Source organism: Triticum aestivum, chromosome 4B (assembly GCF_018294505.1).
Source record: "Triticum aestivum cultivar Chinese Spring chromosome 4B, IWGSC CS RefSeq v2.1, whole genome shotgun sequence".
NCBI lineage: Eukaryota > Viridiplantae > Streptophyta > Magnoliopsida > Poales > Poaceae > Triticum > Triticum aestivum.
This window is the reverse complement of record NC_057804.1, coordinates 261,238,492-261,266,467: the sequence shown is the minus strand read 5'-3', so window position 1 is coordinate 261,266,467 and position 27,976 is coordinate 261,238,492. Positions and strand designations below refer to the sequence as shown.

Below are 27,976 nucleotides of genomic sequence, written 5' to 3'. Positions count from 1 at the left end.
TTCCAGAATTGCCAGGCAGATTCATCGGGTTGTTGTGTAATGCGATTTAGGTTGTCAACATCCGAAGGCCGGACATAGGTGCCCTGAAATTTTTCTTGAAAAGCATCCCCGAGCTCTTCCCAACAACCTATAGAGTGTGCGGGGAGGCTGTTCAACCAGTGCCGAGCTAGGCCTTTGAGCTTCAGCGGTAAATATTTATGGTAATGATAACTCACGAACAATCGGGAGTTAAGCATGGCAACCCGAACGGGCCTAGATGGCAAGTTTAGTTTGCGTGAGATTAGGGAAACATGGCAATTTTCTGACAAAAAAATGAAAAAGGACGAAGTTGCCATCCCCTATCAACTAAAGTTGTCATCCCCTATGAACTAAAGTTGCCATGTAAAATCGTTCGGGACGAAATGCTCAAAATCCGAAAGTTCGGGAGTTATTCGATTCCATATTTACTGGCGTGGAGGTCATCTCCTCGTGCCATGTATATGTGGAGGATGAAATCCACTATCTATATGGCTGGATCCATGGTTCCATCATATGATTCAATGTTTATAGGCTTGAACCTTTTGGGAATTGATGTTGCATTAACATCTCTGTGAAGCCCAAGGGGTGTGCGACACCTCGAACTCGGGCTACATCGCGTCAGAGGACTTCGGCCCTCCGAATCTGTTGCTACTCCCGGATTCTATCATTCAGTTTACCCGGTCATTGTATGCTTCTCGGTGGGAGGGCGAGTCTTCTTTGGGTCTGTAAATTGACTTGGTACGACCTCGCCCGGCGTGTAGGTGATGGCGGAGGTCCTACTCGTAAGTGGGCCACATTTGATCCTTGTTGTAATAGCGAGGTGGGGCGGCTGGTTGTTCGGCCTCATCAGCTTCTCTATCTTGTCCTCTAGGGAGGCGGTTCAGTTGTTTGACGCGTGTGTATGTTGGACGTGTTGTCTCTAAGGCTTTGTCATCGAACTGAGATAGCAGTTTTCACTTAGGATAGCTCTTGACTTGCTATTTGTGGTCGTACCCTTCCTCGACAACTAGGACTTTGGTCCACCGCTCATTGAGGGTGTCCTGTTCGGCCTTGATTTTGCGCTTTTGTTTCTTCAGGCTGCGGGCAGTGGCTAAAAGCCTCCACTTGAACCTTTCCTGCTCCAGTGGGTCTTCTGGGACGATAAAATCGTCCTCCTTGAGACTGGCCTCCTCTTCGGACAACGGGAGGTAGTTGCTATCTTTGCAGTCATCAGGATTTTCTGGGTTGAATGGGTCCTCCTGCCCCGCAAGGTCATCCTGATGATGTTCGTCGGCTGTGGCTCCGGTGGGGTCATCCATATTGTTCTCGGTGTCATTCTCTGCTGAGTCTATGTTGCTCGCATGGCTTCGGCGTGTATTTGACCGGCAGCATTATTTTCGACGTTTGGGTGGCTTGTCTTCGAGCTTGCCTCTGTCCTGATTGGGAGTGTCGTCACCATCTTTTGGGGTGTCCACCATGTAAATATCGTAGGTGGACGTGGCTCTCCAGCGGTCGGTGACAAGGGGAGCGGCATCGGTCCCAACCATGGCTCCGCTATCATCATCCATATATCCGGAGTTTTCTGACTTATAGTCTAGCATATCGGTTAGATCATCAATAGTGGCTACCAAGTGGGTGGTGGGTGGGACGCAAAATTCCATTTCGAACGCCTCGAAGGGTCTATGTTTGAAGGCGGAGGGTAGGTTCTCCTAGATAGTCATTTTCTGAATTCGGTCTAGCGCCTCGCTAAACATATTGAGGGTTGCGAGACTTGAGGGCTCTAGGCTAGATTTTGTGGTGATAAAGCAGAGGTCAGTCTGTGACTCAACTGATCCTTCATCCCGGGTGGACCTATGTTCAGGATTCGGGACTGAAACCTCGATGGGCACCAGATTGTCCTTAGAAAATGGGGGTGTGCTTTGACCCTCCCGCATGCCTTCAATGCCAATGTTTGAGGTCGGGTCGTTTCGGGCCGCGGGTCACCCCTGGCCGCCATTCTCCGACTCAGGGTGTGGGCTCGAGGCCAGCTGGGTCTTGTGGGGGAGGAGCTAGGCTGAGATCGAATCTAGGCCTCTGACCTCTAGTTCTGGATCAAGGGCTGGGGATAAATCCTTCGCCCAAGTGAGTCCGGTTGATGGTGGGGTAAGGTCCCCTCTCTCAAGGAGTCCTTCCTGGCTCGAATCCATTTGATGGACTGGGGCTGATTCACAGAACGGATCAGAGGTGTACATCGGACCAGGCGTGATAAGACCTGTGGGGGTGGTGAATCCGGTGAACCAAATTCCCCCACGTGTCGGTGATGTACTCCAGATTGTTGAATCGAATCCGGTGTTCGGGAGCGAAGTTATCGACCTGGTCAAGATGGCCAGCTGAGGGAGTCCTGGATTAGGGGGTGTCCGGATGGCCGGACTATGACCTTTGGCCGAACTCCCGGACTATGAAGATACAAGATTGAAGACTCTGTCCCGTGTCCGGATGGGACTTTCCTTGGTGTGGAAGGCAAGCTTGGCGATACGATATGAAGATCTCCGCCCATTGTAACCGACTCTGTGTAACCCTAGCCCTCTCCGGTGTCTATATAAACCAGAGAGTTTTAGTCCGTAGGACGAACAACAATCATACCATAGGCTAGCTTCTAGGGTTTAGCCTCTCTGATCTCGTGGTAGATCCACTCTTGTACTACCCATATCATCAATATTAATCAAGCAGGAGTAGGGTTTTACCTCCATCGAGAGGGCCCGAACCTGGGGAAAAACATCGTGTCCCTTGTCTCCTATTACCATCCGCTTAGACGCACAGTTCGGGACCCCCTACCCGAGATCCGCCGGTTTTGACACCGACATTGGTGCTTTCATTGAGAGTTCCTCTGTGTCGTCACCTTTAGGCCCAATGGCTTCTTCGATCATCAATCATGACGCAGTCTAGGGTGAGACCTTTCTCCCCGGACAGATCTTCGTATTCGGCGGCTTCGCACTGCGGGCCAACTCGCTTGGCCATCTGGAGCAGATCGAAAGCTACGCCCCTGGCCATCAGGTCAGGTTTGGAAGCTTAAATTACACGGCCGACATCTGCGGGGACTTGATCTTCGATGGATTCGAGCCACGGTCGAGCGTGCCACTCTGTCCCGATGGGCATGATCTAACTCTGCCGCCGGACAGCGCCCAGAGTGCCGCTCAGGTGTCTGCTCTGATCATTAGCTCGGAGCCGACTGCACTAGTCGGGGATGGACGGTTGGACGCCACCCCGGCAGCTGCAATCTCTATGGTGATAGAGCCGAATACCAGCCTAGTCCTTTGCAGGGCCCATGACTCCAAGGTGTCGGACTCTGCTCCGGACTCCATATATTCCGCACCCCTTCCAATCGAACCCGATTGGGCTCCGATCATGGAGTTCACCGCCACAGACGTCTTTCAGCACTGGCTCTTTGGCGATATCCTAGATTTACTAAAGTCTCTCTCTTTGTCAGGAGAGCCCTAGCCGGACTATGGTCAGCAGGGTTGGGATGCGGACGACGAAGAAATTCGAAACCCACCCACCACCGATTTTGTACACACTGTCGACGATCTAACCGACATGCTCGACTTCGACTCCGAAGACATCGACGGTATGGACGCCAATGAAGGAGATTACCAAGAACCAGCACCTATAGGGAACTGGAAAGCCACCTCGTCATATGACATATACATGGTGGACACCCCCAAAGCAGGGGATGGCGATGAAAAAACGGAGGACGACCCCTCCAAGAAGCAACCCAAGCGCCGACGTCAGCGGCGCCGCTCTAAATCCTGCCAGAGCAAAAACGGTGATTCCGGCACCGGAGATAGCAACACGCCGGACAGTGCCGAAGACGAACCCCCTCCAGCACGATTCAGTGCAGGAGGACGAAGGAGCCAGCCCTCATGAGAGAGCGACCGACAGAGAGGTCGAGGACGACAATTATATGCCTCCCTCCGAAGACGAGGCAAGCCTCGACGACGACGAATTCGTCGTGCCAGAGGATCCCGTCGAACAAGAGCGTTTGAAACGCAGGCTTATGGCCATGGCAAGCAGCCTCAAGAAAAAACAGCAGCGGCTTAGAGCTGACCAAGACTTGCTAGCTGACAGATGGACCGAAGTCCTGGCGGCCAAAGAGTATAAACTCGAGCGCCCCTCCAAGAGCTACCCAAAGCGCAGGCTGCTACCCCAACTTGAGGAGGAAGCAACTAAACCTACATCACCAGCGTACGATGCGCCCGATCGGCCACCCCGTGGCCGCGACAGAGAGGCCTTCAGGCCCTCGACCCAAGCCGCACCCCGGCACCTCTCAAAACATACCAGAGTACGGGGAGACGCAACAGACCTGCAAGACATATTGGAGAATAAGGCAAGGAAAACAAGATCGATCTAAGGATCGCATAGGCTCCCCGCTTCACGTGACGCTAGCCGTCACGCCGGACATGATAAATACGGCCAGGCCGAATACAACAGACCAAGCTCATCCGAGCTGCGTCGTGATATAGCTAGTACAGGGGCGCCGCACACCCACTATGCTTCACAGATGAAGTAATGGATCATAAAATCCCTGAGGGCTTTAAACACGTAAACATTGAATCATACGATGGCACAACAGATCCTGCGGTATGGATCAAGGATTATCTCCTTCATATCCACATGGCCCGTGGTGATGATCTACACTCCATCAAATACCTCCCGCTCAAGCTTAAAGGACCAGCTTGACATTGGCTTAACAGCCTGCCAGCATAGTCAATTAGTTGCCGGGAGGACCTGGAATCCGCATTCCTTGACAACTTCCAGGGCACTTATGTGCGACCACCAGATGCCGATGACCTAAGCCACATAATCCAGCAGCCAGAGGAATCGGCCAGACAATTCTGGACACGGTTCCTAACCAAGAAAAATCAAATAGTCGACTGTCCGGACGCCGAGGCCCTTGCAGCCTTCAGGCACAACATCCAAGACGAATGGCTTGCCCGGCACCTAGGACAGGAAAAGCCGAAATCTATGGCAGCCCTCACGACACTCATGACCTGCTTTTGTGCGGGAGAAGACAGCTGGCTAGCTCGTAGCAATAACATAACCATGAGCCCTGGCAATTCGGATACCAAGGACAACAATGGCAGGTCACGTCGCAACAAGCACAAGCGTCGCATTAACAGTGACAATACTGAAGATATGACAGTCAATGCCCGATTCAGAGGCTCTAAACCCGGTCAGTGGAAGAAGCCATTCAAAAGAAACCCTCCGGGCCCATCCAGTTTAGACCGGATACTCGATCGCTCGTGCCAGATACACGGCACCCCCAAACAGCCAGCCAACCACACCAACAAGGATTGTTGGGTGTTCAAGCAGGCAGGCAAGTTAAGCACCGAAACCAAAGACAAGGGGTTGCATAGCGATGACGAGGAGGAACACCGGCCGCCGAACAACAGAGGACAGAAGGGATTCCCCCCGTAAGTGCGGACGGTGAACATGATATACGCAACCCACATCCCCAAAAGGGAGCGGAAGCGTGCTCTCAAGGACGTCTATGCGTTGGAGCCAGTCGCCCCAAAGTTCAACCCATGGTCCTCCTGCCCGATCACTTCTGATAGAAGGGACCACCCCACTAGCATCTGTAATGGCGGATTCGCCGCATTGGTCCTAGACCCAATTATCGACGGATTTCACCTCACCAGAGGCCCTAATGGACGGCGGCAGCAGCCTGAACCTGCTTTATCAGGATACAGTGCGAAAAATGGGTATCGATCCCTCAAGGATTAAACCCACAAAGACAACCTTTAAAGGCATCATACCAGGTGTAGAAGCCAGCTGTATAGGCTCGGTTACACTCGAAGTGGTCTTTGGATCCCCGGATAATTTCCTAAGCGAAGAGTTAATCTTCGATATAGTCCCATTCCGCAGTGGCTATCACGCCCTGCTCGGACGAACCGCATTTGCAAAATTCAATGCGGTGCCGCACTATGCATATCTCAAGCTCAAGATGCCAGGACCTCGCGGAGTCATCATGGTAAATGGAAACACCGAACGCTCTCTCCGAATGGAGGAGCACACGGCGGCCCTGGCAGTGGAAGTACAGAGTAGCCTCTCAAGGCAATTCTCCAATCCAGGTTTCAAACGTCCGGACAATGTCAAGCGAGCTCGAAGTAACCTACAACAAATCCTGCTGGCACGTTCCGAGAAAGCATAGCGGTGCGGCCCCAACCCAGCCCTCGCCAGATGGTGATATCGGTACCACGCGTACATAATTACGCCTTAGAGATACCATGGTCATAAGGGGAGGGGCACAACTACGGCACGCCCAGAATGCGGCTCAACCACACTAAGGGGCTCCCTATTCCGCCGTTTCCTTTTTATACACTTTCAGGACCCAACTATTCTGAAGGCCTCTCCGGCAATACACTCGCCGAACACATGATGCAACAGCCAGGGAGATAACAAGCCGCGTCAAATGTCCAGGTGGTCTCTATAACGAGCTTAATACCTGTTTTACTTAAAATCCCATAGCTTGCCCCTGGAGGGGGACATGTTAAATAATCCCATCTCTTGCTTATCGCACTACTTGTATCGTTCTGCTTTCATAGCAGCCCTTTTTTAATAAACAATACATAGCTCTTATCTATTATTGTACTCATCTATTTTTTATATACAAATATGTTCAGTCATGACATTCTGCAACCGTACACTCTATGACCTTTGGCCGGATTAGGGGGTGTCCGGATGGCCGGACTATGACCTTTGGCTGGACTCCTGGACTATGAAGATACAAGATTGAAGACTCCGTCCCGTGTCCGGATGGGACTTTCCTTGGCGTGGAAGGCAAGCTTGGCAATACGATATGAAGATCTCCTCCCATTGTAACCGACTCTGTGTAACCCTAGCCCTCTCCGGTGTCTATATAAACCGGAGAGTTTTAGTCCGTAGGACGAACAACAATCATACCATAGGCTAGCTTCTAGGGTTTAGCCTCTCTGATCTTGTGGTAGATCCACTCTTGTACTACCCATATCATCGATATTAATCAAGCAGGAGTAGGGTTTTACCTCCATCGAGAGGGCCCGAACCTGGGTAAAAACATCGTGTACCTTGTCTCCTATTACCATCCGCCTAGACGCACAGTTCGGGACCCCCTAGCCGAGATCCACCGGTTTTGACACCGACACCAGCCGAATCAGCGTGCAACACGATGCTGCCAAAAGCAAAGAATTGTCCAGGGATGAAGAGATCCATAGAACTGATGTCCTCACTAAGGACTAAGGGAGCCATTGATCCTTCCGGCGATCCAACCAGTGGAACTCTCAATGAAAGCACCAATGTTGGTGTCAAAACAGGTAGATCTCGCGGTAGGAGGTCTCGAGCTTTGGATCTTGGATCAATGGGTAACAGGAGACGATGAACACTTTACCCAGGTTCGGGCCCTCTCAAGGAAGTAAAACCCTACGTCTTGCTTGATTATATTGAGTGAATAATGAAGTTTACAGAGTAGATCTACCTCAACATCAGTATGAGCTAAACCCTAGGCTGCGGGGGGATGAAGATAGCTCTCCCCCTAATGACTACAACCCTCAGTTTATATATACACTGACAGGGGTAGGTTTACCGAAGATAGATTACAATTAGGAATCAAAGAGATCCTGCGCCTTCTTGACTTGGAGGGCACACAACTGCTTCATAGATCTCCTGTCATAGTATGGCTCCACCAGTCCGACCCATGCACAATGGGTCGTCACCCCGAGGACCCCTTAGTCCATGACTCCCTCACCTGTAGTAGACAACTTGTCTAGGTTAGAAAATGTTCTTGATGAACCACTACCAATTGATGATAGCTTTCCTAATGAACAATTAGCTGTCATAAATTCTTCTCATAGTAATCCATGGTATGCTGATTATGCCAATTATATTGTTGTTAAATTTATACCACCTAGCTTCACAGACCAACAAAGACATTACTTATGGGATGACTCACACCTTTATAAAGAAGGAGCTGATGGTGTTATTAGACGTTGCGTACCTGAGCGTGAATAGGAACAAATCCTACGCAAGTGTCACTCTAAGGCCTATGGAGGACACCATGCTGGAGATAGAACTGCACACAAGGTATTACAATCTGGTTTTTATTGGCCTACTCTTTTCAAGGATGCTCATAAGTTTGTCTTGTCTTGCGATGAATGTCAAAGAATTGGAAATATTAGTAGACGTTAGGAAATGCCTATGAATTATTCACTTGTTATTCAACCATTTGATGTTTGGGGATTTGATTATATGGGACCTTTTCCTTCCTCTAATGGGTATACACATATTTTAGTTGCTATTGATGTTACTAAGTGGGTACAAGCTATTGCAACTAGCAGTGTTGATCATAGAACTTCCATTAAAATGCTTAAAGAAGTTATTTTCCCGAGGTTTGGAGTCCCTAGATATTTAATGATTGATGGTGGTTCACACTTTATTCATGGTGCTTTCCATAAATTGCTTTCTAAGTATGATGTTAACCATAGAATGGCATCTCCATATCACCCTCAGTCTTGTGGTCAAGTAGAATTGAGTAATTGAGAAATAAAGTTGTTTTTGCAAAAGACTATTAATAGATCCAGAAACAATTGGTCTAAGAAACTTGTTGATGCATTATGGGCTTAAATAACTGCTTATAAGAACCCTATGGTTATGTGTCCATACAAAAATGGTTTATGGAAAAGCATGTCACTTACCTCTCGAACTAGAACATAAAGCTTATTGGGAAATTAAAGAGCTCAACTATGATTTCAAACTTCACGGTGAGAAGAGGTTATTTGACATTAGCTCTCTTGACGAATGGATAACCCAAGTCTATGAGAATTCCAAATTGTTTAAAGAAAAAGTTAAAAGATGGCATGATAAAAGGATACAAAAGCGTGAATTTAATGTAGGTGACCTTGTCCTGCTATACAATTCTCGTTTAAGATTTTTTAGAGGAAAGCTTCTCTCTAAGTGGGAGGGCCCTTACATTATCGAAAAAGTTTATCATTCTGGTGCCATCAAAATCAACAACGCCGAAGGCACTAACCCGAAGGTGGTAAACGGGCAAATAATCAAACATTATATCTCAGGTACTCCCATAAATGTTGAGACCAATATTATTAATACCATAACACCATAGGAGTACATAAGGGAGACCTACCTAAACGTTTCAGACTCCGAAAAGGAATAGGTATGTGGTACCGTAAGTAAACCGACTCAAAACCTTTTCCAATGGCAATTTTACTCCGTTTTGGAACATTTAAAAAATTAGGAAAATAAAAAGTAGTCCAAAAAGTGCACGAGGAGGCGACAAGCCTTGGGGCGCGCCCTACCCCCCTGGGTGCACCTCCCTGGCTTGTGGCAACCTTGTGTGCCCTCCGAACTTTGTATTCTTACAGTACACTTCTTTTGGTCGATAAAAATTCATTATATAATCTCCGGAGATTTTGACCACCATACAATGACAATATCCCATGTTCTTGTTTCGAGCTATTTTTCTGACAGATCTAGATCGCTATGACATCCCCAAGCACTCCGAAGGACAAGTTCTTCGAGAAGGTCATCAACCCCTACCTCACGGAGGTGTTGAAATGCCCTGAAACCATTGAGATGCGTGAGGGGGTGTTGCACATCCGTGATGTTCAAGGACCAAAGGGGACCGGAAGCATGGAGATGAGGCTCGAAGCAATGGAGCAACAAGTCTTTAGGTGCCAAGGGATGGTGGAACGTGGACTCAACTCCAATCACTCCATGATCACGGAATTTACCCGTGACCAAAAGCTGGACGCCAAGAACATCGGAGAGGACATCTTCAAGCATCATGAGAAAATCGAGCATCTCCGAGCCCAGATCAATGACCTGCAAAACCAAAACTGTGAGTAAGAATACAAATTTAAGAGGATGAGTTTGGCTGCATATTTGAGGATCCCGGAGACTCGTTCATTTTTTTACGATGGTGAAGCTATGCCTTGGAAGATGGAGGATAAGATTCTTTCATCATCAACGACTCCATCATCACCACCTCCAAAGAAAGAGACCTAAATACATGGGTATGGGTACTCCCCTTGGCAACTGCCAAGCTTGGGGGATGTGCCCCAGTATCGTATCACCATCACATCTTTACCTTTATCGTTTTTCTTAGTTCGATCCTTTTGGTTATATCTCGGTTTAGTAGAATAACGTTTTAGTATGATCTAGCTTTGAGTTTTGCTTTGTGTTCCCTCTATGTAATTGAGTCCAAGAGTTATATAATAAAGATTAGTTTTGAGTTGAGGGCTTTGCTTTCTTCCTAGATCATGAGAAAAAGAAAAAAGAGTAAAAGAAATAAAAAGATTGTATAATGATCTTAAGGTAAGTGATGACTTCACATGTAAGAAGTATGTCACATGAAATTTGTTGGGAGTTGACAAACATAGTTTTGGTCATTGTTGGAATTAATAAGAAGTAACAAATAAAGAGAGGTACTACATACAAATATACTTTCTTGGACATATTTTGTGATTGTGAGCACTCATTAAAATATTATATGCTAAAAGGTTGATGTTCTACAAGGAAGAAAACGTAATGGGTTATGTTTCTTTATATTCAAATAGAAGTTATATTTTCATGGATTCTCTGACATGTTGAGCTTGATTCTCATACCTTCCTAGCCAAATCCTAGGGTTATGTGCAGACACAATGGTTCATAGCAAATACAATATGAAGAAACGCTAGTTATCCCACCTATGCAAAGAAACAATAATTATCTCATTCACCTAAACATCCAACAGTGCTACCGACTGCAGCGAGGCACACGCTGAGGTCTAGAAGAAATACATATCAGCCGCACAATTACAAAAGAGCCATGGCGTAGTTGGGAGTTCCACGTAAGGTCATCAGTGCTTATTAGACACCCATACCACGTACAGTCATCTGGACATCGTAGGCTAGCCATGCCTTGCTTGATGCAAGGCCGTCTTTTGCCTCGTACAACATAAAATATCCATGCATTTGTTTCTTGGTATAATTAGAATTTTCATTCCCGCACAGGCCCAATGAAACAACAGGAAGAACCGGTTAGGCAAAGTCCCAACCCAGCAACGCAGAAGCTCAATCTTGCGTGGGCTTTGACTCTGCCTGGACAAAACTAAAAAATAGCGTACATAAAAATCATCAAGATAGGACGAAACAAAGGCGGACCAAACCTAGAATACCTATTCCCTTTAATAGTAGGTATAGATTAGTGTGAGGGAAATAAGCTTTATACAAACTTATGATATGGAAGAAATAAAAGCGACAGACTACGTAAGAAAGCTCTTGATCACAAGTGGCAATATAAAGTGACGTTCTTTTGCATTAATATTTTGTGCATCCAACCATAAAATCCATGACAACCTCTGCTTCCCTCTGCGAAGGGCCTATCTTTTATTTACCCTCTATCGTAATGCAAGAGTCATGGTGATCATTACCTATTCTTTTGATACTTTCGCTTTTTGGCAAGCACTATATGTTGGGGGGAGATCCAGATATATTTATATATCAACTTGGATGTAGATATTCATAAATTATTATTGTTGACATTACCCTTGAGGTAAAAGGTTGGGAGGTGAAACCATAAGCCCCTATCTTTCTCTGTGTCCTATTAAAACTTTCATGTCATAAAGTATCATGGGAGTGTCAGCAATTATGAAAGAATAAATGATAGTTGAGTATGTGAACTTGCTGAAAACCTCTTACATTGACTCTTTCCTATGTTATGATTAATTGCAATTGCACCAATGATTGAGATAATAGTTTGTTAGTTTTGAACAAAGTTCTTGTTCCATACTTTACCTTGTGAATGAATTCTTACTTTGGCATAAGAAATTTTATGACAAAATATTTTGTTGTTCTAAAGATGATCATGATGCCTTCATGTCTGTATTTTATTTTATCGACACCTCTATCTCTAAAACATGTGGACATGATTATTGATTTTGACTTCCGCTTGAGGACAAGCGAGGTCTATGCTTGGAGGAGTTGATACGTCCATTTTGCATCATTCTTTTATATTAATATGTATTGCATTATGGGATGTTATTACACATTATGGTACAATACTTATGCCCTTTCTCTCTCATTTTACAAGGTTTACACAAAGAGGGAGAATGTCAGCAGCTGGAGGTCTGGACCGAAAAGGAGCAAATCTGAGAGACGTATTCTACACAACTCAAAAAAGTCCTGAAAATTTACGAACACTTATTTTGAATATATAAAAATATTTAGCAAAGAAAATACCATTGGGGACCCACCAGGTGGCCACAAGCCTGGGGGCGCACCCTACCCCCCTGGGGGCGCTCCTAGGGCTTGTGGGCCCCCTTGGCAGGTCTCCGGTGCCCATCTTTCCTACATGGAGGGTTTTTATCTGGAAAAAAATCATAAGGAATCTTTTGGGGTGAAGCACCGCCGTCTTGAGGCGGAACCTGGGCAGAAGCAATCTAGGGCTCCAGTGGAGCTGTTCTGCCAAGGAAACTTCCCTTCAGGAAGGGGAAAACGAAGCCATTGTCATCACCAACGATCCTCTCATCAAGAGGGGGTCAATATCCATAAACATCTTCACCAGCACCATCTCCTCTCAAACCCTAGTTCATCTCTTGCATCCAATCTTTGTCTCAAAACCTCAGATTGGTACCTGTGGGTTGCTAGTAGTGTTGATTACTCCTTGTAGTTGATGCTAGTTGGTTTATTCAGTGGAAGAACATATGTTCAGATCCTTGATGATATTCAATACCCCTCTGATTATGAACATGAATATGCTTTGTGAGTAGTTATGTTTGTTCCTGAGGACATGGGAGAATTCTTGTTATAAGTAATCATGGAACTTGGTATTCATTCAATATTTTGATGAGATGTATGTTGTCTTTCCTCTAGTTGTGTTATGTGAACGTCGACTACATGAAACTTCACCATGATTTGGGCCTAGAGGAAGACATTGGGAAGTAATAAGTAGATGATGGGTTGCTAGAGTGACGGAAGCTTAAACCTTAGTTTATGCGTTGCTTCGTAAGGGGTTGATTTCCATCCATATGTTTCATGCTATGGTTAGATTTATCTTAATTCTTCCTTCCTAGTTGCGGATACTTGCGAGAGGAGTTAATCGGAAGTGGGAGGCTTGTCCAAGTAAGTACAAGACCCAAGCACCGGTCCACCCACATATCAAATTAAGTAACAAAGGCGGATCATATGAGCATGATGAAAACTAGCTTGACAGTAATTCACATGTGTCCTCGGGAGCGCTTTACTTATATAAGAGTTTGTCGAAGCTTGTCCTTTGCTACAAAAAGGATTGGACCACCTTGCTGCATCTTTGTTACCCTTGTTACTTCTTACCCGTTATGAATTATCTTATCACAAAACTATCTGTTACCGATAATTTCAGTGCTTGCAGAGAATACCATGTTGAAAACTGTCTGTCATTTCCTTCTGCTCCTCGTTGGGTTCGACACTCTTTCTTATCAAAAGGACTACAATAAATCCCCTACACTTGTGGGTCATCACCAGAGTGGATCACCCCCTTCATACAATTACTCGAGTTCTTCGCTATGCATGATCCGTAGAAGCTCATGAACCTCACGGTGAACTCTACCAGGATTTTGTAAGGGTTAGCTATCTCGCTAGACTTCAGTCGGAAGTGAATCAAATTAAAAAAAACGGTTTTGCACATGTACCTTCAATCTTTATGTAGTATTGGATGGCTTCCCCTTGGTCATGGGCTTCCACGACAAAATGTTATATATTCTTTGAGTTGTTCTTTCTGAAACTTGCAGAATACACACCGCTCACAAGCATGCAGGCAAAGAACATATACATTAGTACATTCTACAGAATAATCTAGTTGGGAAATGGAAACTAAATACCAGTAAAGTGTGGGTGAAGATGCTTGTAGTCATGCTCACATGGTTCAACTCCGATGGCAGTTCGTCCACACTGTTATGAAAATCTTTATCCATGTCCCTTCTCAGTCCAGTGACCACGTGCTACATCTCACCGGGAAAAGGAAAAAGATTAATGAGCAATGGAAAATATGAGAATTGGATGAGCTCATCAAATCACACAAACCATGTGATCCTAAGGTAGAGCAGACCTTACACTTAAAATGAAATAAGGTGACATGTTATGCTTAATAATTTTTCTGATCTTCCCTCAAATGAGATACAACCTATGTAGAAGTGGAATCAGTAGATTATATTTTGTTGTGTAGTTTAAGAAAGAAGATCATGCATACTGAACTACAAAACAACATGGTGGAAGGGTAGCATATGCTTTGTACTTGGCTCCTCCAGAATTTTCTTGGCCACATTATATATTTCCTCCTCCCATCCCGTCAAATTAGGATAATCTTCTACGAACGGATAGATGTGTTTGTCAAGGTAGTTTTTTTTCAATATGGAAAACCGAAATCATAGAAATTTTTTGGCACAAGAAAAGTAGCGTCAATAGTTTCAAATAATGAATAGACACTCACAATAAGCAAGCTCAGGATCAGGCCCAGAGCGCGACCGCTCAGGATCTACCTACATGAATTGATCTCCCATGGGGTTGACGATGAAATGCAGCTCAAAATATCACCTCTCTACAACCGGATGAACCTTCAACACCCACACCTGCACCTCGCAAGGCAAACACAAAGAAGTTAATATCGCGCCGCAACACAATGAAGCATGGTGCTTGCTGTCCGCTAGAGCAATGCGTAGAGAGTTTTAGTTTCAAAATTTTCAAGCTCGGTGTCCCCTGAATTTAGGACACTAATCATCATTGTTCTGCACGCCTAGCCTGAGCGTATCTGGTTTCCAACACGGTAGGTAAAGGTAACTAAGAGGTTCAAGCTTTCACAGCAACGATTTACTGAACTGAACAAGAACAATCTATTTTTAGAGCCCTAATAAAGTAACCATAATAGGTTCTCAGCAGAAGGCATAGATAGTCTAATTTCTTTGGGTATTAATGATCCAACTAACTGAACTGAAGTTGAACAATAGTTAAGCCATTTTACGGGGCACTTCTTTATTTTTGTAAATATCTTAGTATTATTTGTTCCTTTATAAAAAAAACAATGTTCTCCTGCATTTGAAACAGAATTTACCGAAGACCAAGGACATGCATAACCTGATTTGAAATATAACAACAGGATTGTTTCTTTCAGACCAAGGATATTTTACTTTTGTTAATATCTTATTATTGTCTAGACCTTGATGAAAACAAAGTTTCCCTCAATACAAAATAGAATTGACCGACTCCTAGATCTACAAGGATGCAAGCAAAAAAACCTTACATCCTTGTACGCCATGCTCTCCTTGAATAATTTGAAGTCGTCAACTGCAGGAAACAAGAAAAAGGCAGTAGTAATCAGCCCTGTTGATTCGTGAAGATGTCCATCATCTATCTTTGCTCTACAATCTACATGATTTAGGTATTCTCAAATGGAACAGAAACAAAATGTAGTGACAACTTACTGGAAGGAAAGTGGATAACAGCAGCGTGACTGTACATATTGTCCATATGATCCTGGCAACAACCTAATTTGAAATATATCATCAGGAAGTGTTCTTTCAGACCAAGGACAAATTATGTAGGGGAATGTTTGTTGAAATTATAAGTCGTCAAGAAGATCAAGATAGAGGGTGCAGTCAAGTGCAATGGAGATTCAGAGTCATGTGAGAAATATGATGATTCATCATACCTGAGAGTACTCGTACTGTAATGGAACTCCAGGCATCTCTCCGCTGCCAGACAAAACTATGATGCCCACATCTGCATCGATTTCACAAGTCAAACACGATGAATTTATTTTCCGGTGGAACTTGATTAGGCATTCAGGACACAATCAGGCATAGTGCTTGCTATTCATTATTCTTGATGTCAGCTAGAGAAAATGGATAGAGGGTTTGATTTTAGCTAACTAATCATCACCATTATTCTATGAGCCTAGCCTAGCTTGAGCTTGAGCTTTAGGTTTTGCAGTTGAGTAGGTAAAGGTAACCAAGATGAGAGATCCCTGTTTTAGAGCCATTATTTACTCTACTGATGGTATGACCGAATGACTTAGTTTTAGAGGAATTATTTTCAAAACCCCAATAAAGTAACCGCAACAAGTTCTAGTGTATCAAACTATGGATTATTAATATCAATGAAGGATCAATGAAAAACGAAGAACTTTTACTCAATGCATGTAGATTAAGAAAGCATAGATGGGGGTAAAGAATCACATGGAGTACCCTGGTTCCAATATGAATCCAATAGAGAGAGAAGAGAGATGGGCAGGGCACCTTGTTCATGGCTGCATCATTTAGGCTAGAGCACCTTATCCATGGCTACAACACCAAGGCCATAACACCTTGTCCATGGCATCCTCAATGGGAACCAGCGGTTCGAGCATGCCGAATCTGAGCCTGCATCGGATCCTAGCCTGCTGCTCGATCTAGTGTGAGGAAGAGGGGAGGAAGTCGCCGATGGTATGGAGAAGGGAATGGGCGGGAGCGTTAGCCGTTGGGGATGGTACGGGTGTTGATGGCGGCGACTGCAGCAAGGTCGCCGGTGGTGGCGGTCGATGAGGGAAAGGGAGAGGAATCGGGGGATGGGATCTAGGGGCTGGGCCGCTAGCCAATCCTTTTCTCGGGAAGCACAGCGAAAACCCACGACGACAAAGCAGGCGCACAACAGCGACTAGCCCTACTCGAGTCATGTCCCTCCTCTCGGCTAGATCCGCACATTGGCTGCAGGGCACGGCCCGACGGTGACGGAGATAGAGAGAGAGAGAGGGAGAGAGAGAGGGAGAGAGGGAGAGAGAGAGAGAGAGCTCAGGAGAGGGGGAGGACCACGAGGCTTGGGAGGAGCGACGGCGGGGAGTCTGTGAAGGAAGGGTGGAGGAAGCGGCGTGTCTAACTCAAGGGGAAAGAGAGATAGAGAGGGGTAGAGATGAAGACGTGAGCTGCCTTCGTAGGGAAGAAAGGAATTGATTGCTACCTTCCGCACGGAAGGAAAGGAATTAATCGTTGCCTTTTTTCTCCTCGATACTTTCCTAGACACGTGGCATCGCTTGTTGGTCACCCATTGAGCGTAGCTTATTGTTTTGGATGGCGTGACAAAGTGCAACAATCAAATACTACAAATTAAGTGGAGTTGAATATGCAATGAGTTGCATATTCATGAAACACCATATTCATTTATTTAGTTCTTCCTGTTTATGTACATGACAAGATTAAAAGGTGGAGGAGGTAGCGGGCCATCTAGAAGGAAGTAGGCGGCTGAGCCTTGGGGAGATCATGGCCCGTGCATTGGCGCGGTGCCAGGCCAGCACGATGCGGTCAATGGAAGATGGGGCATCCTCCTCACTCGAATGAAATAGAGGTGTGGAAAGTGGGCGGCCACGGGACGTGCGGATTCGGATGCGACGCATCGTTCTGGTTTGATTCCCGGTGGAACTGTTGTGCGGAGGGTCATGGTCGCATCTAACGGGGACTTGGTGTAGACGCGGTGAAGAGCTCCGGGAAGACCGGGTGGCTCGCAGGTGCTTGCGTGGAGGGGAAGACGAGGGGCGACCGGATCTAGTCGGTCGCGCCGGACTCGGCCGGTGGCGGAGCTCCATGGACGGCGAGACAGGTCCATGGGTGTTCCTTATAGGAGAGAGATAGCACAGAACAAGAGAGAGGGAGACCGAGAGCAGAGGAGGCAGGGAAGAGAGGGGCGGTACGGGCCTGCTGGTGCTGGTCGCCGGCGGCGAGGTTTGCCGGGGGCAGTGGGGCCGTGAGGTTGGAGGAGCTCATGCCTCGGGAGCGCTCTAGGAGGTGGATCAAGCGCGGCTGCGCTGGGAGGCTAGATCGGGGTTGCTCGGTCGGACGAACTGGGGCAAGAGAGCCATTGGATGTAGATCTGACGGCTATGGGTGGATAGTTGGTGGGTCTAGGGAGGTGGCTGGATGTGTGTGGGTTGATGCGGAGGGCATTTGGGAGGATCCCGAGGGAGAGGGTGGGGTGGCAGGTCAGAGGATGGATGGGACCGGCGGCATAGGTTCTAGGGCCTGGTCTGAAATTGGACTAGGTGCAATATATATATATAGATAAGGTTTAGGGTCTCTCTGATTTAGATCAGATGGTCGGGAAAAATAAGCTAGGGGAGTCAAATGAAGAAACTGAAAATATATGAGGATGTTCGGGGTTGATCCGGATGTACCGGTCACGACTGCTCGGTTGCAAGGGTGGTTGGTCTCAGAACGGCCAACGAAGAGAACAGAGAAGCGACAACTACGAACAGATGCAAGTTTTTGGAAAACGACGGCAACTAAGTGTCGATGCAATGCGAATGATGCGATGATGAATGCAACAAACAAATGAAACATGTGGCAACAATAAAAATAAATGAAAGGCATATGGAGCGTCAGTCTCGGGTTGTTACAACTCTCCGCCACATACAAGAGATCTCGCCCCGAGATCGAGAAATGAGAAGAGAACGAGAAAGAGGTAATACAAAGTTACTTCTGCGACAAATGAGTGAAACCACGAACCTTGAGAGGCGGAACATCTTGAAAGAAATAATACACCAGAGATGAACCAGATTGCGAACAGTCCGTTGGACAAGGGGAACAAGGAATCCGACGAGAACCACTAATTTAAGGGAGAAGATAGACTTCGAAACCACTCTGGTTAAAATGAGATAGAGAAGGAATAAGAACGAAAGAATTTTTACAACACTCATGTTGAAAAGCGAAGGAATTTAACATGAGGATGAGAAGACGGGATGATACTTGACGAGAGCAACAACACAATGCCTCCGAAACAAAAGAAAGAATGGAATGAAAAGAATGGATAAGACAACAATATCTTCTACCACAAGTGATGTTCAAAGAGCATCCTTAGGAGAAAGGCTTGAACGGAGTTGTTGATGAACAACAATCAAATGATATGCTCCTTGTGGGCTTATGAAAACATCTCAAAACTAGAGGTGAAATTCTGCCACTAACGGAAACAATTGCTAGCTTGCGAGGAATGAAAAGATGTAAAACTCCACTTCAAACAATTAAAGAGAACGAATTGCACTTTGAAATGCAAGAAGAAGAATACTTGAGTTCCTCCAACAAGAATCTTGACGAACACTTCAAGAATGAAAGAAATTTGTGACGCACCACCACGATGAACCTCCGAAGAACTCCGAAAAGAGAAGGATGATGGAAAAAAATGCAAGTTGAAATTAACAAGATGAAGCCATGCACTGATTTCCTTTGGCACCTTTGAGAATAATGAGAAGAAGCTTTGTGGCGACATCACCAAGAAAAGTTGCAACTCCGGAAAGAAAAAATGAAACACTTTGGATTTATAATTTACTCATCGTGATCAAACTCTTCAAGAAGGAATTAACTCACTTTGAGGAACAAGAATAAGGTTTATGTTCTGCTTATCCTTCATGAAATTAAATTGATGAGAAGTAATGGATCTGGCATCCACTTATTCTTCTTGAAAATATTAAAGAGAGATATAGCACAAACTCAATGGACCACTGGTCGGATTTGGTAAGAACTAATGAATGAAATGATACGATAATAAAGGAGGAGGAATGTTGAACGAACCACCATAAGAATTTAAAATGAACAAGGAAAAGAATGCCTCGCCGGAAAGAATTAGAAAACGAATGAAGACACTTGAGGGAATTTATATATAAGAGAACAAACAGATCATGAGCTGATTTAACAAATACTTGAATGACACACCGGAAGAGATGGAGAATGAGAGGTGAAAAGTTAGAATGAATAAATTCTTTTGAAATGATGGCCCTGGATCGAAACGAAAACAACTCATGAAGAGGATTTGGGACGGTCATGAAAAGAATTTCTCATGACCCGAAACAATTGAGAGGATAGCATGAAGCTTACACCATGAATCTTCATGAGAACGGACCAAGATTTGGAGGAAAACTCTTCTTCGGTCTTCAACACTGAGAACAACGACAAGGGCCACCAAGAAGAATTTGTGAGTGTAGAATAGAAAGGTTGAGCCAAAGATAAAAAGTATTTGAAAGAGATCTTGGAGAATGCATATGATTGATGATAATTCATTCTTATGTCAAACTTTGAAAATAATTTGAGAATAACTCCATAAAAGTTAGGAGAGCTGGGTAAGATCTTGGGAAAAGACATGTGTGTTAGGGCCCGCTCAAAAGAAACACCATTGAAATGATTGCTTAGAAAGATAATGCATGGGTTGATTTAAATAGCTTGAATGAGGTAACAACCCCGTAATAGCTTGAACAAATCTTGAATGGAAACACGAATCTTCTGAGATGTCTTCTACACTCCAAATATGAACAAAGGGAGGTGAAAAGAGAGTCTTGGATAAGAAATTCCACCAAGGAAAACATGTGAAGCAATAGCAAGACATATGATCAACATCAAAGCTTGAATTTAGTCCAACGGAGAAGAAAACAGAACGAAGAATGATAAACTTATAGCTCTTGAGCATCTTCACGAGGAATCGCCGGCTAAGATCATGGAAGGAAAGAATGAAGAAACTTCACATGAATAAAATGGATGCATGATTTGAGATTTCAGACTCCTTCAAGAAAAAGGGCGGGAGGGTGAGAAAAACAAAGACAGCTTGGGACGGATGGAATGGACACCATTGAGAAATGGAGAGTTGATCTTGCAAATGTAGAAGAGATCGGATTAATTTGAAGAGAAGCACTCTAGTTGGAAAAGAATTGTCATGATAATCTGAATAAAGAATAAGGATGAGCACTCCCATAGAAATATGAGAACAGTGCTTAGGAAAAAGGTATGGAATCAACACTTGACATTGAAGCAACTCGAATACCACAACCAAAACAAAACAAAAGATTTGACTTACAAAATAAGTTGGAAACAAATACATAACACAGTCATGCATTTGTTGGGAGGAGAAGCCTAGGTAACTACTTGAGTTCCCACCTAAGAACTCCTGCAATTTTCTGGTTATGCAATCTGGTCCAACGGATACAAGGAGCAAAAATTAACACACAGCTCCTAGTAGAATTCTACGCTCCAAATGTACCACATCCGTCAACACATAACCAAGAAAATCTATGAAACTCGTGTACCTCAGACCTTCGAAAAACAACAGCTATACTAGTCATGGTAGTACTCCCGAACGCATTCCCTAGTACTGGGTGGCGTCGTGGTTATCTCACTACTAAGAGTATAGAAGCCTTTTTGTGTGGGCGTCCTCTGGTATTGCAGAACTGAAACGATAGTGCATGTGACAAGAACCCCTTGTATCTCAACTCCATGGAAGAAATCAAGTCAGACAGGAGGCACCAAGACAGAATTCCGTCACACTGATATCGCAACAATTCCAACAGTACCTGATTGATCCTAAAAAATTGGAGTGAAAAGAGTAATGGAATCAAAATACCATGTCACAAATCCTCACTAGAGCGACAAAGGGAATAAGGAGTAAAAATAATTCCTACTCTCCAATATATGACTATAGTCAAAATAGTTATTTTCTAGACTCGACAATGGCAACAATTCGATCAACCATGGGGGCTCCTGCGGTCGGTAAGGCTCTGATACCAACTTGTAACGCCCAAGATGCCATTCTATCCCGATCACGTGATGAATTCATGATTACGGCAGAATCTCATTTCGAGCGCATAGCAAGGTGGATATCATTACAACATACTGTGTAACGAATAGATGAGAATACCAGATAAAGGCTTACGCTGGCCACAAGCTACAACATGAATACATCAATACATCAATACATACCAATCATCATACAGAAGAGCAGGATCCATCTATGGATGAAATCAAGCGAGAAACAAGAACGACATGCACCCTGCTAATCCCAGGTTCTCGACCGGAACCCATCCTATGATGGACGAAGAGGAAGAAGCAGAAGAAGAACTTCAAAATAAACATTCCTTGCTCTCGCGTCAAAGCATTGCTTTCCCAGAACCTGCACCCGTTGTTGTAGTAATCTGTGAGCCATGAGGACTCGGCAATCCCATTACCATGGGTATCAAAACTAGCAAAGCTTAATTGGTATGAAATGGTTAAGTGGTGAGGTTGCATCAAGCACTAAGCATTTGTCTGGTGGCTAACTTACGAGTACAAGAGTAAGAAGAGTGAACTACGCATAACGGTCGCAACTAGCAGTGATCAAGAAATGAACCTGCACTACTTACGAGTCAAACATAACCCCACCGTGTTTTCTTCTCGAACTCCCACTAAAAGAGACGGTCACGGTTACACACGCGGTTGGTGTATTTTATTTTAAGTTTAGTGTCAAGTTCTCCACAATGGGGTATTATAAATTTCCAAGTCGCCACATAACCGCGGGCACGGCTTCCGAAAAGATTTAACCCTGCAAGGGTTCTCCAAGTGGTCCATTATAAATTACCATGCACATTGGATGGAACATCCTCACACCATGATAACACGATGCTAACGATAAGGAATCCCGGTGGACAATCCACTCAAGCAAATGTAAAACTAAACCAGGAAGACGTCCCGGTGTACCGACAATCCCAAGGAATCGCGCGTATCTCGTTCTTAGGGCACACCGGATGGGCTAGACTTCAGATTGGTTGAGACCCTGGTTGCCCAGGGAGTGCCGAACATCGCCCAGTTTAGACCAACACTCATGAGGATCGCTAGCCCAGGTTGTTGATTAATTATCCTCGGGTGCTCGCCAGTCCCTATGCAAATTTTAAGTTGTTATTAGGCAAACGGTAAAATAAAAGTTGGGCCTTGCTAGAGTAGTTTTAGATTAAGAGAATGGTCAGGGGGTCCCCATAATACCTACACATGTTAGGAGCGCTTATCAAGGAACATAACACCCATATGACGGAAACTAGGTGGCATGAGTGGAACAAAACAACACGCAAAAGGCCGAGCCTTCCACCCATTACCAAGTATATAGGTGCATTAATTAAATAAGAGATATTGTGATATCCCATGATATCCATGTCCCAACATGAAACAACCTGCAACTGCACCTACAAGTAGCAACACTATAAGAGGGGCTAAGGAAAGCGGTAACATAGCCAAACAATGGTTTGATAAGATGGAGGAGATTAGAGGGTTATCATGGCAATTTGGGAGGCTGACAAATAAGTGGTAGGTAGCAAGACATAGCAATAGCATCGAGACAACTAGAAAAGCAAAGATTGTAGTGATATCCAAGGTAATGGTCATCTTTCTTGAAATCCCAGTAGGAAGAAAATCGGGTCCATGAAGTAGACGAACCAACATAGTCAAGAGAATCCTCACAACCGCAACATTACCAGGAACTATCAAGAAGAAGCACAACCGTAAAGAAGCAAACAACATGGTAAAAAACCAAGCATAGTCATGGCATGATGCACAATCAAGTATTATGCATGTCCGGTTTAATAACATGGCATGGCAAAGTGCAACAATCAAATACTACATATTAAGTGGAGCTCAATATGCAACGAGTAGCATATTGATGAAATACCACATTCATTTATTTAGTTCTCTCCTGTTTTTGTACATGAGAAGATTAAATGTTGGTTAATATGGCAAGAGCTGAAGCACAATTAATCTACCTACCTAGGCAATTTAATTGAGGCTGAAAACAACACACAACAATTCCGAAAAATCCCCATATGTAATTTTCGAATTTGCTATTGTTCTGCCTAATACACAACTTTAGTGTTGTTAAGCAGCAAAATAAAGTGCACCATGTTACTCTATATATTTTTCTAGACAATTTACATATGTAGTTTATTTAATTCGAAGCTACAATTATTTAGTTATGAAATAAACTGTTTTAGCATGTCATTTATGCAAATTAAGGCAAACATCAAGCTTAACTTTTTTTAACATGGATGGAAGTTGCACATTATTAATCTACGCTAAATTTGAATCATTTTACATATATAATTTGTTTATTCCAATGCACGGTCTGTAAGTTATGGTATGCATGAACAATGAGGGTTTTTCCGTAAAATAGTAATGTACTGGGTAAATAGATAATTCATCCAACACAAGAGGAAAATGTATTAAGCCGAATCTGGAACTCTTGGACTATACTGCACACTGAGCGCAATATAGCAGAATGTGCACCGGGCTGAACTAGATCTGGGCAATGGGGTAGCTCACCGTGGGCTCTTGACCCGGTAGGTGGAGGAGGTAGCGGGCCAGTGCTACTTCTTGAGCTTGCATTGGTTTTCCATTGAAGAGGAAAGGGTGATGTAGCAAGTTAGAGACAAGTATTTCCCTCAGTTAAGAACCAAGGTATCAATCCAGTAGGAGGAACACACCAGTCTCCAATGATAGCACATACACAAACAAGCAAATACTTGCACCCAATGAGATAAAGGGGTTGTCAATCCCTTCACCGTTACTTGCAAGGATAAGATCATAAAGAGATAGGTATAAAAGATAAATAGAAGTGCAAAAGAAAGTAAAGGTAAATAAATGGTAGGAAGGTATTTTGGGGTTTTTGGTTCTATAGATCTGAAAATAATATGATAAGAATGGACCCCGGGGGCCATATTTTCACTAAAGGCTTCTCTGTTGAAAGAACGCATACGGTGGGTAGACAAATTACTGTTGAGTAATTGATAGAAAAGCGAATAATTATGACGACATCTAAGGCCATGATCAAGAATATAGGCATCACGTCCGTGACAAGTAGACCGACTCCTGCCTGCATATACTATGATTACTCCACACATGGACTGCTATCCAACATGCATCTAGTGTATTAAGTTAATAAGAACAGAGTAACGCCTTAAGAAAGATGACATGATATAGAGGGATAGATCCAATTAATATGAATAAACCCCACCTTCTTAACCTCAATGGAAACAATATAAATATGTGTCAGGTCCCTTTCTGTCACTGGGATTGAGCACCACAATATTGAACCCATTCCAAAGCACCTCTCCCATTGCAAGAAAATCAATCTAGTTGGCCAAACCAAATCAATAGATCGTAGAGAAATACAAAGTTGTCTTAATCATGCATAAAAGAGTTCAGAGAAGACTCAAAAAAATATTCATAGATAATCTGATCATAAACCCACAATTCACCGGATCTCAATGATTGCACTGTAAGTGAAGATTACATTGAATAGATCTCCAAGAACATCAAGGAGAACATTGTATTGAAGATCAAAGAGAGAGAAGAAGCCATCTAGCTACAAGCAATGGACCCATACGTCTGTGATAAACTACTCACACATCATGGGAAGGCAGCAAGGTTCAATAGACCCTCCGTGATTGAATCCCCCTCCAGCAGAGTACTGAAACTGTCGGCGTTCTGGATACGGGGGTACCCAGACTTGCCTGCCTGTGGCCCACTGCGTGGCTCCATCGACGGCCTGGTACGGCCCAGCTTCAGCATCGTGAACTCAAGACCCTCGCGAGGGGCCAAGCCTCGTGAGGCGAACGACGCCAAGATCTCCAAGGGATCAGCCTCCTCAGGCTGGCTCCCGAGGGGAGGAATGTTCTATTCAAGGTGCACCTCACGAGGCTGAATTGATGTGAGCCATGATGACCAAGCCCAGACGGGCGCCAGCGGGCGCAGAGCGCCAGTTTCCCCTTTGGTGCAAAGGAGGCAAGTGGCAGGTATGGAGTCCCGAGGAATCAACCAAAGGTTTCCATTCTGGTGCAACAAGACCAAGACCGCCAGGATGGCAGGACGGAGGTCATCGCCGAGCCCACTGCAGCGTCACGACTAGAGACTTTTCGTAGGCGAAGACCACTTTAGTCTGGATATGATGCACTAGGTGTCCCCTTCGAAAGCTGGGCGTTCTGGGATCCCTTCCCGCCAACATTTGGGAAGAGCACCAAGGCCACTATAAATAGGACTTAACAACCACCAAAGAGGGGGATGAACAGAATGATTCCTTCTCATCCAACCACCTCACCATCTCTCTTGAGCTCAAGAACACCTCACCTCCTGAGGCCAGTTCATCCACTGTACTAGTTCATCCTCAGCCCTTTGAGGCAATCCACCAAAATGCTGGAGTAGGGTATTACACCGCAAGGTGGCCCGAACCAGGATAAACTGTTGTGTCTCTCTGTCCCTTTGAGCTCGACGCGCTAGGCTTAGGAAGATCATGAGTAGGTAGGCTGGGTAGGTTGAGATCTCCGCACGCACCCCAGAGTTTGAACCTATCGAGGGTTTGTGGAACCCGAAATTCGACATTTGGCGCGCCAGGTAGGGGTGCGTCGGATCCTCTCTTCTGTTGATCGATCCACCGGTACTTCGACACATCCATGGCTGACACACGTCAGGCACGCGCTGAGCGCCGGGCTGCGCTTGCCTCCCGCGTCACTCAGACAGCTACTGCGGGCGACGGTTTTCCTCGTTGTCCCCCGTCACCGGCAGCCAATGCTACCACGGGCCCTGCTGGCCACGAGCAGCAAGCTTCATCGCTGCACCCCGCGGTGCGCCGCGCACCACCACTCCGTTGTTGACGCCGGTTGCTTCGTCCTCCCACGCGCATCGAGGCCCGGCGAACGCGCAAGCTTCTCTGCTCATGGCACGGGAGCTCCTCCGCTACCGCCGAGTCAACGACCTCTACGAGGAGTGGCTCGAGCGCATCGCCGAGCTTGTCAGTGCCGCTGAAGACTCCACTGCACTGGCCCACTCGCTCCCTCAACAGCCGCCTGCCACGGGCAACGTGGCTCACGGGGCACCTCCACCAGCTCCAGCCTACGGCGCCATCGTCAAACCAAGGTGGGTGGCACCGCGGCATGACCCGCCGAGCTAGGCGCCTGCGCGTGAAGAGGCGAGCTGCCAAGTGGTGCAGCGGCCCCAATAAGATGCACATGAGCTTCTGCCATGACCGTGTGCCACCTGTGATGATGGTGGCACGCAGGCACCAAGACCAGGCTCCACCTCCTCGACGGGCTCCCATGACTACAACAGGGTGTCGTGCATTCACCCCGGAGCTTCGCAACGTCGTCTGGCTGGTCAAGTTCAGGCCTGACCTGCCCCCACTGAAAGTGCAACTATCCCTGGGTGGTTTTGGTAATGATTAACAACATATAGCTCATTGAACTAATGCTCTTACAAGATGAATATTTCAGGAAAGTTCAATGATTGGCATGGCATGGATTAGGAATGTGGACCCCTCAAAATGCTAAGGACCAAGGATTAGCTCAAGCTCTAAAAGCTCAAGATTCTACACTTTACTTTTAGTGATCCAAGATCACATTGAGTCCACAGGAAAAGCCAATACTCTTAAAAGGGGATGAGGTGTTGCTTAATGGCTTGCTTGCTCAAAATGCTTAGTGATATGCTCCAAAACCCTCAACCACTTTCTCATATCCACATATGTCCCAAACCAAAAGTCAAACTCGGCCCCGCCGATTTGATCTATCCGGCGCCATCGAGTTCATTTGACATAGCCACTGCCAGAAACCCTAGTCACTTCGATCTCACCGATAAGGATCTCGGTCTCACCGAGATGGGATTGCAAACTCTGTGTTTCCCTTCATAACGTTTCGGTCTAACAAAGATGAGCGATCGGTCCCACCGAGTTCGCAATGCAAACTCCTTGTTTCCCTTTCGTAACATTTTGGCCCCACCGAGATGAGCGAATCGATCCCACCGAGTTTGCATGACCAACTCTCTGGTTAGCTTATTACCAAAGTCGGTCCCACCAAGTTTGTGTAATCGGTCTCACCGAGATTACGTTATGCCCTAACCCTAACGAAATCGGTCCCACCGTGTTGACATGTCGGTCCCGCCGAAATTCCTAACAGTCACATTATGAACTAAATCGGTCTGACCGAGTTTTCTGATTCGATCCCAATGAGTTTGGTAAAATGTGTTTAACAGTTAGATTTTGTGTGGAGGCTATATATACCCCTCCACCCTCTCCTCATTCATCAGGAAAGCAATCAGAACATGCCTACACTTCTAGCATTCATTTTCTGAGAGAGAACCACCTACTCATGTGTTGAGGCTAAGATATTCCAATCCAACCATATGAATCTTGATCTCTAGCCTTCCCCAAGT

At 45.3% G+C, this 27,976-nt stretch overlaps 1 long non-coding RNA gene across 2 annotated transcripts; it reads right to left on the bottom strand.

Annotated features, from left to right (window-relative positions):
• Positions 1-13,192: 13,192 nt before the first annotated feature.
• On the bottom strand, positions 13,193-17,990 carry LOC123094756 (uncharacterized). 2 transcript variants are annotated; one of them, XR_006445950.1, is made up of 7 exons: positions 16,275-17,990; positions 15,689-15,759; positions 15,462-15,524; positions 15,281-15,324; positions 14,474-14,612; positions 13,677-13,985; positions 13,193-13,590 (listed from the first exon to the last, which is right to left on the bottom strand). It is a non-coding gene; the product is annotated as an uncharacterized lncRNA (long non-coding RNA). The 2 variants fall into 2 exon arrangements; XR_006445951.1 differs by having other exon boundaries at positions 14,527-14,612; positions 16,275-17,989.
• Between the last annotated feature and the right edge of the window lie 9,986 nt (positions 17,991-27,976).